The sequence below is a fragment of the Vombatus ursinus genome, unplaced genomic scaffold (genome assembly GCF_900497805.2).
Source record: "Vombatus ursinus unplaced genomic scaffold, bare-nosed wombat genome assembly UNPS02014861.1, whole genome shotgun sequence".
NCBI classification, from domain to species: Eukaryota; Metazoa; Chordata; class Mammalia; order Diprotodontia; family Vombatidae; genus Vombatus; species Vombatus ursinus.
The window spans coordinates 10,971,610-10,983,917 of NW_020954639.1; the positions used below are offsets into that span (position 1 = coordinate 10,971,610).

The 12,308-nt window shown below is 41.5% G+C and overlaps 1 protein-coding gene across 2 annotated transcripts in view; it reads left to right on the forward strand.

Moving 5' to 3' along the window:
• Positions 1–1,607: 1,607 nt before the first annotated feature.
• ZNF438 (zinc finger protein 438) overlaps positions 1,608–12,308 on the forward strand; it is a 136,201-nt gene continuing 125,500 nt past the window's right edge. The window contains exon 1 of one of the 2 annotated variants that reach the window (XM_027841632.1): positions 1,608–1,651. The gene's annotated coding sequence lies outside the window, so the exon portion shown is untranslated. Of the gene's footprint in view, positions 1,652–2,034; positions 2,072–12,308 lie in introns of those variants that run through there. The other variant, XM_027841631.1, reaches the window with a different exon arrangement.

Genomic DNA, 12,308 nt, shown 5'->3' on the forward strand with positions numbered 1-12,308 from the left:
AATGATGCTAATAAAGTTTCTTTGAATGTTTTTAAATTTAAAAAATCCTATTTCTCATATACCAAAACCCAATCATTTACCACCAATCTCTTCTGCAAGGAAAAAATCCTAATTTGGAGTAGTGTTAGTTTTGTTCTTAATTTTAAATTGAGTTGGATCCTGGCTATGTAAAGGCAAAATTGGTCAAATAGGGTTGCCATAATAAATTAGGAAGTTGTCTGTAAATACCAATGAAGTCAGAAAAACTATATAGTAAGGAGCCTTGAAACTACTAATCAATGATCTCTCCTGAGTAATCTTTACCCATTTATTTTTTAAAGTTTATTTTAATTTATGGAATAAAACAAGCATTTCTATAACATAGTATAATAAAAAAGATGGTTGAACATGAAACTGGAAATCTACTATGTACAACCTGCTATTCCTTTTAAATATACAACAAAGTTATCAGGCAAATTTCTTTTTTCTTTCCTGTTTTATTCATCTTTTAACCATTTCACAGAGAGTCCTAAAACCTGATACTCTTCATTGATTGTCATTTTACTTTCTAAAAATGTCAGTCTTCTCCAGACCCATGACAAGAGAAAGCAATTTTTACTTATTCATTTAAGACTGCGAGGGAATGACAGAATCCCATACCTGTTTGTGTCATTTACTGAGCACAAGAGGCTACAAGCCAAGGCTTTTATTTTTTCTTTCTAATAATCCTATTCAGGTAGTTTATTGTCTCATTTCCTTAATTTCCCCTTTCTGCTGACCATCTAGTGAGATTCTCCATGCCTCACCCAAGACCAGATTGCTCCCCTGTGCCTCAACAGAGCTGAGCAAAAATAAAAATTAAAAAAAAAAAAATCATTTCCTTATGAATAATGTTTTCAAAAGGTTGGAAAGAGGAGGGACCCTTGTCCTTTTAAGTTGTGATCTCCCCCCAGGAGGCCGTTTGCTAAAATTTAAGGCTGGAAAGCTGGATGGGGTGGGGTGGGGGTGGGGGTGGGGGGATGGTGGAGTGAGGCAGGGGGAGGATGGGGAGCCAGTCTGAGGTTCCCCTAGAGCAGGGGGTCTCCACCTTTCCTGAGTCACTTCTGGTTAATCTGCTGAAGCCTGTGGACCTCTTCTCAGAGTAGTGCTTTTAAATGCATAAAATAAAATTACATTGGAATGGAAATGAGGCCGATTATGTTGAAATGTAGTTATTAAAATATATTTTAAAAAAAAGCTAGTTCGTGGTCAAGGCTAAGAACCCCTGCAGTGGAGGAAAGAGGAGGAAGTGAAGGAGGCGGGTGGGGCAGAGTCAGCTCGGGAGCGGGAGGAGGCCGCGTGACCAGGAGGCCAGGCCGGGGCGGGAGCGGGCTAGGCGGAGCCCTCGCGGGGCGAGGCTGGACGCTGAGGGCGGGTGGGCGGGGCCAGGCGCGACTTCGAAGCACGCTCAGACCGGATGGGCGTGGCTGAGAGGGGGCCGGGAGGAGACGCTTACGTCACAGCACGTGGAGAACTTTTACGAGCACGTGAGCGAAAGAGCAAAAGTCCCTAAAAAAATCGGCGTGGGAGACCCTCCCACCCCAATTCCGCGGGCCCTGAGCTGCTCGCCATCCCGCCTGTCCCCCGCGATCCCTACTCGTACCGCCCCCTACACACACGCTTCACCCCACAGGTCAGTCCTAGGGCTCCCCCAGCTTCACTTTCCATACCCAGGAGGCAATTAGATCGTCTCCTCTGATTCGGCCTCTTTCTCCGCCCAGCGCGAAAACGGAAAACGCCAGTTGGGGGGGGGAAGCAGGGCGCCACGAACACATTGCGCCTGCGCAAAAAAGTTCTCTGAGCGGTGGGGCGGGTCTGTCTTGGCCTTTTCTGGGCGGGGCACTGGGGCTGGGGGTGGGGGGAGGGGCGGGGAGAAGAGACGTGTAAGAAAGAGAGAGTGTGTGTGTGAGAGAAAGACACTTGGTGGGGGGCGGGGGAGGCGCATAAGGGGGAGGTGTCACACCGCTTGCCCCGCCCCCCCGCGGTCTGACGTCCTTGAACGCGAGGCCTGCGTGACGTCACCCCGCTGGGCTGCGCACGCAGTAGGAAGGCTGTAAGTTTCCCTGTGCCCCGGCAGCTATGTCTGCAGGGGCGCGTGCCGAGGGTGGTTGTCTCGGTGGTTGTCCTGATTGTCCTGGGGGCGCCGGGGAGGCGGGGCGGGGGAGCGGCTCCTGGGGCCGCAGCCGGAGGTGGGAGCGGGGTGACGCGCGGGGTCACCGGGGTGATGCCCCCCGACGACTCCCGGCTGTGCGGCGTCCGGGTGCTGGTGACTGCAAGTTCCTCCTGCCCTCCAGTTGAAAGCCGGGTCACTGCCCTTGGCCCCCTAGGTCACAGGCCCCAGGGGACCCGAGGACGCACGTTCTCCTCGTAGGTGTGCAGCTAGAGGGAGCTGCGGGAGCTGGTGCCTCAGTGTCCATTTATGTCAAATGGGGCAGTAGTCACGACTTTTTCAACCCTCTTTTCGCTTACAGAGGCACAGGAAGGACGTCTGTAGAGGACTGAAAACTTTAAGGCAGGCAGGAAGGGTCAAATTCAAAGCAGTGAACTTAGGAGGGCAGGGATAGACAAAATACGGTCTCTGTGCAAGTACCAGTCTGTCCTTCCTTTCCCCCTCCCCCACAACATTTACCCAGGACCTAACCTGAATCCAAAAGATCGAGTTTAGCTTCTTTCTTTTTCAAATTGAGAAAACCGGGGCTCACGGTTAGTTAGCAAAAGCAGGACCTAGAACATGAGCGTCGCCTAACTCCAAGATCGATATTCTCAATCACATGCCACACCTGTGTGAGTCTGGGTAACTCGAGGTTGGCATTGAACCTAATAGAAAAAGAAGGAAGACATAATTGGTATCAACAGATGTTCTTGGTTGTTGTGATGTCAGCAAAATGACTTTGACACCAACATAATCTTGCCTGTGGAAAAAGCCTCCACATGTCTACTGAAATAGAAGTGATATTTCAACGAGCAAAAAAAATTTGCCCAATACAGAGATGCACGGTGGAATCCAGAATAGTGTCGTCCGAGTTGACTTCTGGTAACAGCATTATATTTGAATACTTGACTCTTTTGTCACCCCAACGTGTTGGCATAGATCGTGTCAAACTTTGTGTCAGAGAAAGATTTTTTAAAAATTGACAGTGTCTAAATTGTTATTCTCTGAAGTAGCTTTTCTTGTCAGTGTGCTTGATGGGTTTAAGCTCACGAAATACTGTAGGGGCAACTGCCAAAGAGGAAAGGATTGAAAGGGGAAGTACCACGCTTCCCCCCACCCCCATTCCCCAGCACGAAAAGTGTTCACAATGGGGGAGACAACCTACAAACATACTGAACGAGCTATAGACAGGATCAGTATGAAATAATCAACAGAGGAAAGGTACTAGAATTAAGAGGGTTTGGGGAAGGATTCCTGTAGAAGGTGGGATTTTAGTTGGGACTAGTGCTAAGAGGGAACATGGGGGAAGTACTGCATTGTCGGTATGGTTATATCTTATCTGAAGAGGCCCAGTTACTCCTTCCTGAGCACTCCTACAGAATAAAAGAAAATAGTACTGTAATCATTTCCAATACTCGTCACCTGAAAGTAGCATGACAAGTTATGTTTGTTTCAGCACTCTGGGGGAGGTGGAGAAATAGCTTGCTAATTCCACATCTATTTGTTAACACACATGGACATATACATTAGCCCATGCTAACACCTACACTTTTCCAAATACAGTTACACTTTTGCCAGGAAAAAGCCCTGAAAGACAGTAACACCTTGCATTTATTTGTATAAACTTCGTTTTCTCATAACCTAATATATTAGACGGTTAAATATTACCATCATTTTACAAAACAAAGTGAGAACCAGAGTGACTTGCCCAGGGCTATACATTTAGTGGTTAAACTGGGAATAGAGCCTAGGAGTTCTAATTCTTAGTCCAGTACATTTTTTGTTATATACATAATGCTCCTGTAGAGTAGAATTTGTTTCATTATATTTATTGTAGTTGTATCCCCAGTGCAGAGTCACTGTTCAGACATTTATCAAACACCTACTGTATACCAGGTTGTATACATACTGTATACCTTGTGCGAGGTGCCCTGGGGATACCAGTAAGAAAAAGGAGCTTACAATATAATGGAGGAAGACCGTGCACAGAAGGAGCTGAAAAGCAGGGCAAGGGCTCTAGAGAGTACCCAGGCCTGGTTCATAGAATCAAACCAAGCAGGGCAGCTGAAAGGAAATTAAGAGTTGGCTGGAAAATTCCAAGTCCTTCCTCAAGGGAAGCTTTGGGGGGAGTTGATTGCTCTGCCTTCCAGGCCCCCAATCAGAGGGGACACAGTGTCTGGAACCTAGTAGGTGCTTGCAGTGGCTTGCTCCTTGTGCCACCTTCATAGGTGGGAGAGACTGTAGTCTGCTCTAGTCATGTTTTATGAGCAGTTCTTTGACCTCATGGACCCTCTGTTTATTATGTTGGCATATAACAGGTTCTTGCTTTTAATATCTTTGTGTCATGTAGTGCTTGACTTTTTGGATAAGGGTATGCACGTGTATGTTTTGGGGCCATACACATTTGCATGTTTCTTTATTTGTTGTATTAGATTTGTGTCCTGTATACATTCTTCCTCTTTGTGTGTTCAGGAAATTGAGGAACAGCCTGATATTCTTCTGTCCTTAATTGCTCTCAGTGTCAGTCTCAGGCAGATGTGCAGCTGGGCCTGAGGCTGTTGCTCTGAAGAGAACTTTTGCTCCTTTATTTTTTTTTTTTCCTTTGTTGCCTTGCTTGATTTTGAGCCCAGGTAGGGGAGTGGGAAAAGAAGATGCAGGCACTGGACTGAAGGGAGCACTTCATCCTTCTTCAAACAGCAGGAAAGCCCAAGAGAATAAAAACTAGAGCAGGCCGAATTCTTGTTTAGAGCTGGCTTTCCAAGGAAAAGCTGTTAGCATTTCCATTATGCCCTTTAGTTTTGGGCTTAAAGTTATTTTGAAAAATTAACTCCCGTGGCCTAGAGAGGGGAGAGGTCACAGTAGCAGAGGCGAGTATAAAAGGGAGTTGAGTAGAAAAGATTTAAAGAAGCATTTTTGCCAAGGCTTTAGCACAGAAAGAGTTTGGGGAAAGCATCTTTTGGTTGAGGCGTTCATAAAAGAATCCCTAGTAAACTTGACTATTTTGCTATATCTGGAGTACTAGTTTTATTCAATGTCAGCGTTTTACTAAATGATAGTAATTGTGGTAATTAAATGTAGCATCTCAGAATTTTGGTGTTGAAGGTACCCATTTGTCTAACCCATAGCTGAAAAGATCTTCCCTATGTAATAGACACAGGGCCATCACCGTTCTATTTGCTCTTGCCTGGGTGCTCCTCAGCTTAGCAGTAGCCGTCTTCAATTTTGGCATCACAAATGGAACAATATAGTTGGAGTCTGCTGAGGATTTCTGGATCTCTCATCTGGCCTCCTCTCTTGAATCCCTGCCTTCCTTGTTGTATTTACTCTTATTCCCAGCTAAATCTCAGCCTCGGGTCACTCCCATCATTCATCACTTTTGCTATAACATGTGTGGAATGAAGGTGAAGAAAAACCTGTAGCCCGTCTGGGTCCACTGAAAATTTGTGTCACACAACCTCAAGCTGGCAGTCATTGCTGCCAGCAAACCTACCATACCTCCCTTATCACCTTCCTAGCCCACTTTTCACAGCAGCCCCTCCAGGCTTTTTCATCCCTCCTCCCTCTCAACTGAGATCCTTGCCTCATATTTTATAGAAAAAATGAAGACCCTTCGCTCTTTCGATCCAGTGACTCTGGCCTCCTGGGTGTTCCATGAACAAGACATTTTGTCTTTTGGCTACAGACATTTTCTCTGGCTGTCCCCTAGGGCTGCAATGCTCTCCTTCCTCTGTTCCAACTGCAGATCTCCCTGGCTTCCTTTAAGTCTCTACTCAAATCTCTTTTACTGAAATCTTCCAACCCTCTCAATTCTGATGTCTCCCCTATGCTAATTATTCCCTTTTTATTCTATATATGGCTTCTTTGTGCATAGTTGTTTTCATGTTGCACTCCCCCCCATTAGATTATAAGCTCCTTGAGGGCAGGAATCACTTAATAAATGTTTTTTGATTGGTTGGCAATACTCACAATTAGATTGAATGAATTCTTTTCTACAGTTTCACTGCTTCTTTCACGCTTTGGACATTAGCATGTGAAACATACATATTCATGCTTTCATCTTCATGAATTTAAAAACTTCACTACTAAGTGCAATGCATTGCATCATATTTGAAGTACTTCCTTATGGTGATCATCTGTGTGGATGAATAGGACTGTTTTGTTTAAAGGGTACCCAAATAATAAATATCTTAGGTAGAATAATAGTATTTTGAACTTACATTTCTTATGTCTGGAGATGCGTTAGCACCTAGGAGCAAACTTGGATGCAAAACAGACATTACCTATTTTCAAAGGGCTTTCATACTTTAAAACCTTGATACAGGTATTCCCATATTTACTGTCTTCTAGCATAGCTTTTTCGAATTTGGAAACTGGTAAATCAATTATTGCAGTATTCTGGATTTTTATATTTATTAAAAAAATAAGTTGGGTAGGGGTGAGGATTCCTTTTTGAAGCCCAACGGTTTAGCTGTATTTTTAATTTAACATTTAGGTATCAAATAACAGTATATAATATCATGAATAAATAGCAGGTACAATCAGCCTAATTTGTGATTTTTTTTTCTCTCCAGTGATCTGAGACAGAAGTAGAGAAATAGGATACTTTGGGTTACTTAATGATGAACATCAGGAATGGTGGCAGATAGTGGGGTAAGGGATTTTAGTATAATAGTGAAACATTAAAGTAGCAAACTGTGGGATCAGGGCTGAGTATGGAGGCTAGTGAAGCCATAGTGTAAAAGGGGCCTGGGAGAATAGAACGGATCAGAGTTTTTAGGTTAGTTATTTTAGTACCATGGCACAGAGAGCCAGCCTCAAGGATAGGAAGACTGGACTCAAATAGTGCTTTTGATCCTTGCTGGCAGTATGACTCTAGACGGATCATTTAACCTCTCAATGCTCTAGGCCACTGATCAAAATCCAGTGGAAACTGGAGCCACTAAACTGTACATGAGGATCTCTGCAGACTTAGAAAGCTGCATATTAACATTATCTATGTCCTATTGTATTTTTGTTTATTTTGTTAAATATTTATCAATTATATTGTAATGTGGTTTGGGCAGCACTAAGGAGTGCTGCCTCACCATGGAGGGCAACCATGTATTTGACACTTGTGCTCTAGGCAACTTTCTAAGACTAAGTTGCAGAGAAGATGTTGATTTGCATTGGTAGAGAGTTTGCTCACTTGGGATTTCCCTATACCAGTGGAATTACAAATCCAAATTCCCATCCCTAACCCTATTGTATTTTATTTTAAAAATATTTTAGCACCCAAAGATATTCTGTTTCATTAGAGGATAATTCATCTAACAGAGGGTTGGCAGACAGTAGCTTCCCAATAAATACTTGGTTTTATCTGATATACATTAAAATCCTAAAGATTAGAATCCAGCTATGTTTGTTAGCTGTAGCTTTTATTTTTAAAGAGATCATCTTTTATGCCATTTTGTGCAATTCAGAAATGATTGGAAAGAATCAAACACTCATATAACTACCAAATTAGTAAATCTGGGTGGAGACTAAAATTGTAGTGAGCAGTTAACATAACTCCCACTTCAACTGAATGCTCAAGAGAAAAACTTTTTGGAGAGAATGAAGTATTGTTTTGTAACTTCTACCATAAATATTATAATTTCCTTTAAAATTTTTTTTCTTTTATAGTAATATTTCTTTGTCTTGTTCTGATGATTTTAGACCTTTATTGGGGTTCTTGAATCCTGAGCAAGACAAACGTATGTTAAAGTGACATGTAGAAATTGGCATATTGTATAAAGAATTGGTAATTTGAAGACTTTTCTAACAAGTATTTTGTTTCTCTTTGGTATCTTATATAATGGTAAATTCCTAGTGCCTTTAGTTTTGATGGGAACTAGTTAATTTGGCTCAGTTCTTACATGGAGAATAATTGTTAATGTTCATCAGTTATATTTGGGTGCTTCTTCTTGGCATAGAGTTGACCCTGGGTTCATATGGGTGTGCTGGCACAAACTCTGAAAGGGCTTTCTGAGCTAGAAAGGCTTCAAATACCTTGTATGACCTTGAGATTCTTTGCTCCTTGATGAACAAATTCTCTTAAATCCTTGATCTCTTCCCCTTAGGCTCTTTTCACCACCTAGCACTAGCTAACTGAATATTAGCTAACTTTTGAAGAAGCCACAACTCTTGCTATGTTCTCTACTTCAGACTCTTCCTTCTCCCATGCACTCCCAGGGCCAGTGGGAGGAATTGGTATACTTCTGGCTTCCACAGCAACTTCCAGATACCTTTCTTCTGCCACCATCACTTGACAACCTCTCCTAATAGTTTGCATCATCTGCTGTTTGCCTTATCATTACCAACTACTTACCATTACATCAGGACATTCTCTTGCCTTCTTCCATGATTGTAGTACCTGGTTTACAGTTGTCTTCTTTTTTTTTTAAATTAAGTTAAATTTTTTTTTATTGATTTATTTTGATGTATCAACAATCACTTCCATAGGCTTTTGAGTTTTAAATTTTTCTTCCTCTTCCTGCCCCCCTCCCTCCCCAAGATGGCTCACAATCTGATATAGTCTATACATATACATTCCTATTAAACATTTTCACATTAATGATGTTGTAAGGAAGAATTAGAACCAGTAGCAGGAACCATCAGAAAGAGGGAAACAAAACAGAAGAAAAAAATAGTAAATTATGCTTCAATCTGCATTCAAACTCCATAGTTCTTTCTTTGGATGTGGATAGCATTTTCCATCATGAGACCTTTGAAGATGTTTTAGATCCTTGCATTGCTGAGAAGGGCTAAGTCTGTCAATGTTAGCCATTGCACAGTATGGCTGTTATTATGTACAACGTTCTCCTGGTTCTGCTCACTTCATTCAGCGTCAGTCCATACAAGTCTTTCCAGGTTTTTCTGAAGTCTGCCTGCTCATCATTTCTTATAGCATAATAGTATTCCATTACATTCATAAACCACAACTTGTTCAGCCATTCCCCAATTGATGGGCATCCCCTCAATATCCAATTCTTTGCCACCACAGACAGAGCTAGTATAAATATTTTTGTGCCTGTGGGTCCTTTTCCCATTTTTATGATCTTTATGATCTCTTTTATGATCAATAGCCCTAGAAGTGCTATTGCTGGATCAAAAGGTATGCACATTTTTATAGCCCTTTGGGCATAGTTCCAAATTGCTCGGATCATTTCACAACTCCACCAACAATGCATTAGTGTTCCAATTTTCCTACATCTTCTCCAACGTTTATCATTTTTCTGTTTTGTCATGTTGGCCAATCTGATAGGAGTGATGTGGTACCTCAGAGTTGTTTTGACTTGCATTTCTCTAATCAATAGTGATATGGAACATTTTTTTCATATGACTATAGATGGCTTTAATTTCCTCATCTGAGAACTGCCTGTTCATATCCTTTGACCATTTATCAATTGGGGAATGACTTGTATTCTTATAAATTTGACTTAATTCTCTATATATTTTAGAAATGAGGCTGTTGTCAGAGACATTGGTTGTAAAAATTCTTTCCTAATTTTCTACTTTCCTTCTAATCTTGGTTGCATTGGCTTTGTTTGTACAAAAACTTTTCAATTTAATGTAATCAGAACTCACTATTTGACAAAAGTTGCTGGGAAAACTGGAACAGAGTATGGCAGAAACTAGGCATAGGCCAAAATCTCACACCATATACCAAAATAAAGTCAGAATGGGTTCATGATTTAGATATAAAGGCTAATACTATGAAGCAAACTGGGAGAGCAAGGAATAGTTTACCTATCAAATTTATGGAGAACAGAAGAATTCATGACCAAATAGGAGATAGACAACATTATGAAATGCAAAATGGATAATTTTGATTACAGTTGTCTTCTTCACTTCTATTTATGTTGTCATCCTTGGTGATGTCAATATTATATTGAAGATCCCTGCCTTCTCCCGCTTCCCCCAGCCTTTTAACCTTCTATGAATGTATTAAATATTTTCTTGTGGGCCCACTATGTACTAGGCCCTCTATGAAACTTACAGTAGGTAGACCCAATACTTGGGTAGGAAAGAGAGAACTAATGCCTTCTCTTCTGAGATTATGCACTATCCAAGATATATCTGTGTATATCTTGAGTGTCCTATTATTTCCTTCAATAGAATGTATGCTTCTTGAAAGCTGGGTCTTTCTTTGAATACCCATCATTTAGCACAATGCCTGGTGCATAGTGAGTAATAAGTGCTTTTTGATTGACTAAATGAAATTCTTGCTCAAATGTTCAGGTAGAGAGGCTCTGTCTGCTTAGCCAGCTCTGTAACCTTGGGCACGTCATTTCCCTTTTCTGAGCATTAGGTTCCTCAATTGTAAAATAAGGGGTTTGGAGCATATGTTCACTGAGGTCTCTTTTGGCCACATTGTTACATGAATCATGCTTTATTAAATTAGGGGATTGGACAATATGATCTCCAAAGTCCTTTTCAGTTCCAAGAGTGTAAATACTTTTAATGCAACAATTTTGTAGTCATTTGGCTGTCTTTACTGATAAATATTAACTAAGGCCTAAGAAGTGTAATATTTCATACATGCATTTTAGCATGTATGTAGTAACAGACATGTTACTGCAGAGTTTCTTTGATTCTGTTCCCCACCATATCCCCTACTATTTCTTCATCATCCATCACATCTCCCTATCTTGCCTGTCCTTCTGGCTTTTGGTATCTGAGTCATCTTCAAGACAACTTTCTTCTTCTTCTCCCCCTGCCCCAGCATAGCTGATGATCTTTAAAACACTGTAGTTTCTCAGTTCATCCCTCTCTTCAGTTTTGGTTACCTCCATTTCCACACTGTACCTCAGCCAGACCTCACCACCACTTAACTGCTCTGCCTTCTAGATTCTGAATCTTGAAAATGCCCTCTCTGATTCATCTATTCTATTTCCTTTTACCTCCTTGCTTTTTGTGAACCTGTCCTTGCAGTTTTTTGTTTTCCTAATCTATCACCCTTGTTCTGATTTCTGATTTCACTTCATCCCTTCATAGCTTTTACCCTGGAGTTTGCCTTTTCACTAGATGTCCTGCCCTTCATTTTGAATCCTTTCCTCTTCTGTCTGCTGTTCTTAATTTACTAATGTCCAACCAAGAGGTCACTTTCTCCTCCATCCTCATCTCTGTTCTACTTTAGCCGGTAAGTACTGCCGGAGGAACTGAGAGCTGTGCTGACTGGGTCTGCTACAAATTCATAGCGTTTAATTTCAGCTGTGCCCTAAGTGCTGCACAGTGATCTCTGTATTCCTCTGTTGCCGACTTTCGGTCACACTCCTCGTAGCAGCTGTTTTAAACTTTGTTCAAGATCCAACTACAGTCTCCCCTCCCCCCACACATTCTGCCTTACTGGGAAGATTGAGATGATTCGTCATTTCTCCTCTTCAGTACCTCAAAACATCTCTGACTCTTCACCTTTCCTCCAGTCTCACAAACTGAGGTAGTCCTTTTTACCAGTGTTGTTTAGTTGTGACCCCAGGGACTTGTCCTTGGAGCTTTCTTGACAAAGATACTGGAGTGGTTTGCCATTTCCTTCTCCAGTGTGTCCCCATTTTACAGAGGAGGAACTGAGGCACATAGGGGTTAAGTGACTTTCCCAGGGTCACATAGTAAGTTTCTGAGGTCAGCATATTTAATAAGGGTATCTCTCCCCGTTATGGCTCTTCTCCCATCCTCTCCAGGGAGCCCTTTCTCTTCCAAAGTCTTGCTCCATCAGTCATTACCCTTCTTATCTTTAATCCTTCCTCTCTTCTGGATCCTTCTATGCCTATATAAATATATTCAGGTGCTTCCTATCCTAAAAAAAGATAATCTTAACTCATTTCTTCTATTGCTTCAAGCAGTAATCTAAAAACAGTTTGTAGACTATAAAGTACTACGTAAGTTTGAGTTGTTACTACTACTAATATATCCTTCTCCCACCCTATAATGCTAAACTTACAGAATGAATAGTCAATCTGTGTTTTCACCGTCTATTTTCTCAAGTCTACAATTGTAAAAACTCTCTCTCAAGTCTACAATTGTAAAAACTCTAAGATCAAACATGCTCTTAATTGCTAAATCCAAAGTCTTTTCTTAGTTCTTATCCTGCTTGACCTTTTTGTAGCATTTGACACAGCTA